Source organism: Tenrec ecaudatus, chromosome 11, assembly GCF_050624435.1.
Source record: "Tenrec ecaudatus isolate mTenEca1 chromosome 11, mTenEca1.hap1, whole genome shotgun sequence".
Taxonomy (NCBI): Eukaryota; Metazoa; Chordata; class Mammalia; order Afrosoricida; family Tenrecidae; genus Tenrec; species Tenrec ecaudatus.
In genome coordinates this window covers 64,590,736-64,595,813 of record NC_134540.1, presented here as the reverse complement: position 1 = coordinate 64,595,813, position 5,078 = coordinate 64,590,736, and the positions used below count along the sequence as shown (strand labels likewise).

Sequence of the window (5,078 nt, the reverse complement as noted above, 5' to 3'; positions counted from 1 at the left end):
CTGTCCAATCAACACAATGGCTTCCAAAGGGACATTGGGATCTGTCAGGCAGTTGATATCAAGGCTGGTGGCTCAGTTCAGGAGGTTACGGAGTCTGGTCTTTGGGATTCCAAAAGGGATAATCCTGATAGATTTTCTTTCTTTTTTTTTTTTTTGAGTCTTCAGCCAAGACGATTTATTGTGCACATTACATCAAGCCACAACTGCGGGCAGAACGAGTCCAGAATGTCTTAGGGCCGGGGCAAAGGCTCAAAGCCGGACCGGTTATGAGAGGAGGTGGCGGGTCTCTTGGTGATCCAATGGCGACTGGGTTGCAGATGCGGAGCCGGTGGGGAGCGCGCGGTCAGCAGCTTGTAGCAGTGTCCCGGCCTCAGGCACTCCCTAGTCAGTCCTGCAGCTGTGGCTTCGGAGGGGCGCCTGGTTGTTTACTTGGACCTCTGCCTCATCTTTCTTCTCTTGCGCTTCAGTCTGCGCATTCTCTTCTTCCTCCACTTGGCTCTCATGGCTCGGCGGTTTCTAACAAGATGGCGCTAAAGCCCAGCTCCTGATAGATTTTCTTGAAAAATACAGGACAATAATGGAAGCTTATTATGAGAGGATTTATTTATTTTTATTTTTTTAAAGGAATTTTCCATCTGACTTTATTTTCAAATACACTTTCTTTTTAAAAAAAACCAATACACTTTGCGGAGATGACAAATACCAGTATTAGGAAATCCAATTATACAAAAAATACTACATCTAGTCTGGGGTAGATATATTTATTTTTGGTAACATACATTAAGTGGCACTAATTACACAGTAACTATAAGGTAACTAACATGAAAGCACAGCACTGTAACTTTGCCACAGCTGCATGGACGTGGGCCTTTCTGTCTGAGCACATGCTCCCAAAGCTGGTTGTCCACTTCAGAGCTATGCCCACGAAGCCCATTGAGGAGGGAGAGTTCTGAAGTGGGACTCACCAGAGGTCTCGCAGCTGACAGGTAGGAGGCAGGACATGTTAGTTATAGTTACAGCTTAATTCACAAAAGTTACCAACTTTTTCTCTTTCTAGAAAGAAGCAAGAAGTTAAGAAATTCCTTGAATTAGCGCCTGGTATGTCAGGTGGGAGTGCAGAGGAGGGCTGTTAGCATGGTGTCAGAGGGGCCCTGCTGGGCCAGAGGGGTTGGACATCATTAATAATCATGTTTGGCTTCTAAATACTGGTAGCAAGATGACTTCTGATTTGTAATCTTAGGTAAATTATAGATAAATGAAAAAGGCCAGTAATCATACACTAAGATTAATAAACAGCACTTCAAAATTAACCGCATGGGTTTGTGCTTGCAGCAAGGTCTCACAAGACAAGGCACCCAGATTTCTTCTTCCCGCGCCTGGCCTGCAGGGCCGCCCTCGTGGCCATCTCAAACACCTCCCTCACGCCGTCTTTGGTCTTTGCAGAACACTCCATGTAGCCAAAAGCACCAAATCCTGTTGGCCATATCCCTGCCTTCTGCGGGCTTGACCGCTCCTGCTTCATCTTGGCTAGCTCCCGCCTTGTGTGTTCACCTTTCCAAAGATCCTTCTTGTTCCCAACCAAGATGATAGGCCCACTGGGACAGAAATGCTTGACTTCCGGGGCCCATTTCTCTGGGATGTTTTCTAAACTATCGGGGCTGTCGATGGAGAAGCACATCAGTGTCCGGGTAGGAGAGGGGTCTCAGACGGTCATAATCTTCCTGCCCGGCTGTATCCCACAAAGCCAGCTCCACCTGCTTTCCATCCACTTCAATATCTGCCACGTCGTTCTCAAAGACGGTGGGCACGTACATCTCGGGGAACTGATCCTTGCTGAACACTGTGAGCAAGCAGGTCTTGCCACAAGCTCCGTCACCCACGATCACCAGTTTCTTCCTGATGGCAGCCATCACTCTGGCGGCGACTCCGAGACCGGCCTCTCTGCGCCGCCGCCGCTCCGCGAGTCGCGAGCCTGGAGACGCTGGCGGGTCACTGAAGAGGCGGCGGACCCCCGAGAGAACCAAGGGAAGACGGCGGACGGCGGGCGGGGAGCGACGTGCGCGCTCCAGAGGATTTTTTTAATTAAATCATTTTATTGGGGGCTCTTACAGCTCTTATCACAATCTATACATCCATCCATTGTGTCAAGTACATTTGTACATATGTAGCCATCATCATTTTCAAAGCATTTTCTTTCTTGAGTCCTTGATATCAGCTCCTCATTTTTCCCTCTCTCGCCCACCCTACCTCTTATGAACCCTTGATTAGTTATAAATTATTTTTTCATATCTTATGTCATCCACTGTCTCCTTTCACCCACTTTTCTGTTGTTCGTCCCCCTGGAGGAGAAAGCTTTTTGAAAATGGAAATCTACATTGACTGAGGAATTCTTTTTCCATCATGACAATAACAAGTATTTTTGGGGAAAATGTACTTTATCCACCCTATAGGCCTAATCTTGCTTCTTCAGATTTCTTTTTATTCCCCAGACACAAAGACGACGTAAAAGAAACACGATTTGAGACCCCCAAGGATACTGAAACTGCCGTTCTCATGTGCAAATCCAAGAGTGCACCATTCTTTGGGGGAAGGGTCAGCGAGATGGACACACCACCTACAGAAGTGTGTGGGACTAGGTGGATCCAAGAAGCATTAGTTTCACATTTTTATATTTTTTGTTTATACCATTCCAAGGATTCTGTGGAATATTTTTTGACTCACCCTGTGGCGAGAGTGCATGTACAGGATTTTCTCTAGGGTGTCGACCTAGAAGAGGAATCAGTGACTTGAAAGCTTTGCTCTGTCCAATCTCCATCAAACCCACTGCCATTGAGTCGATTCCAACTCACTAGCACCCTGCAGGTCAGAGTAAAACCATTCTCTGTGGTCCTTGAGACTGTAAATTTTACTAGAGCAAGCAGCCTCGTATTTCTCTGGTGGAGAAGCTGGAGGGTTTGAACGGCTGACCTTGTGATTTACAGCACAACTCAAACCCACTATGCTACTAGATCTCCTCCAATTCCATCACTAATGACAAATTTCTCTTCAAATTGGTGGTATCAATTTACACTCACGTTAATAGTGGGTGAGTTTCCTTTTACCTACATGCTTTTAATACCTGGTTTGATAGTATTTTCAATTCTGCTGATCCGGTGAGTGGGAATTGATATCACAATGTGGGTTTAACTCCATCTCATTTAAGATGGAGTATCTTATCATCTTGGCCATTCAGTTTCCTTTTCTGTAAATGACTATTTGCATCCCTTGACCATTGTTCTACGAGGTGTCAACCATGTTTAAGTAACTGACATGCTCCAGTACTGTTCCTGTTTCCCTGAAATCACATATCTTAAAATATGAATTTTGTTGATGCTTCCAAAAATCTAACTAAACTCATGGCCATTGAGTCAATTCTGACTTACAGTGACGCTGTAGGGCAGAACATGACTACCCTTGTGGGATTCTGATGCTGTAAATCTTATCTTTCTCCCTCGGAGGGGCTGGTGGGCAGCAACCCAACATGCCTCCCCATCCAGTGTGCATCCCTAATTCCAGCAACTAAATGAGGCATGAGCTCTTCTGTTCTGTTCGCAAGCTGTCCTGAACCCGATCGTATTTTAAGTTAAGGCTAGCAAAGCACCTTGAGGGAAAATTAACTGCATCAAAATGCATCTTTTTTTCTAAAGCAATGGGTGGTCTTGAAGCAGTTTAATCATAATAGGATCTTGAAAAAATCAGCGGGGACCTTTGGTGTAAGACAGTCATGCTACACGATCCTTTTGAACAAAGATAGAAGCAAAAGCATGTTAGACATAGTTAGAATAGCAAAGGTTTAATGATGCATAACCCAAACCTCACTGCCATTGAGTGAATTTAAACTCATATAAACCCTAAAAGACATAGTCGAACTGTGCTTTAGGGTTTTCAAGACTGTAAGTCTTTCATGAAGCACAGTGCTTAACCCCCTGAGCCACCAGGGCTCCTTAACAGCAAATACCCAAACCAAACGATTGATAGGTGTTCTCAAATTTGAGTGCTGCTCTTCTTTGGGCCAAATTAGGGTTCTCCCAACTTTTCTTCTCTCATCTGTCAAAAAATGAAAAGTAACCTGATTGAGGGCTTGGTGGTCCTAGCTAGGAACTTACTCAATCCCAAACTGACCAGGTGGATGTTTGGTCTGCTCCTCCCTGGCCAACCTGGGACCCTCCATCGAGCTTCTCTTGTACCAGATAAGGCAGAATCCTTAGTAATGTTTATTATCAATTTAACCTTTGAACAATGGTAACATGGTTGGAATTCCTTAAATATAATGTTTCTTAGATTACATGAATACTAATAACAAAATTGTTTTGTGAAATCTTCCTAACCCAAATTACAGCATTAGTAACTAAGCAGAAACCTCTTTTGATTTTTCCTTTAATTTCCTTTTTCTCTTCTTCCTTTCAATGCTACTCATTCTGAAAATGTTTATGTTGTTATAAATAGCTACAGTGATTTATTTTTTCAACAATACATTTCTTTACGAGCCCCGAATTGTATGTGGATGGTATGTCAGTGAAACTGCTAAAATAAATAAATAAATAAAATGAATTAAAATATAATACATTTCTGTTGAAACACCAGACAAAAATTTTATAGAGTTATTTTTTGTGTCACCCTCTCTGACAGTGTCAGCTGCTTTTCAAAAGTGTTAGAGCAGGAAGGGTTGTTCTACCCTCCCTTATTCATGGTCCTGGGCTCTGGCCCAAGATGAGCAAGGAAGCACCCAATTGGGTGGAAACATTTCAGGGAGAACGAGCAGGAGATGGGGCAGAGTGGGGCCTAGAGGTGTTCTGGGAACAGGTGGCGCATCGAACTGCTGGGTCAAAAACTGCCATTAAGCCTGGCCTGTTTCTTCCAGAGTGATGATGTCAATTATACACATACACACACACACACACACAAATATAAGGACAAATAAAACTATACACACATACACATGTGTTTGTATATATTTTGCTTTGTCTTATGTGAGCTGATGAGAAACAATGAGCATCAGGGGATGGCTTAGGCTCTTGCATTGCATTTGTGACCTTAGC

General features: G+C 43.9%; 1 pseudogene; it reads right to left on the bottom strand.

The window, feature by feature from the left end:
* Positions 1-1,280: 1,280 nt before the first annotated feature.
* LOC142461313 (transforming protein RhoA pseudogene) lies at positions 1,281-1,950 on the bottom strand (annotated as a pseudogene).
* Between the last annotated feature and the right edge of the window lie 3,128 nt (positions 1,951-5,078).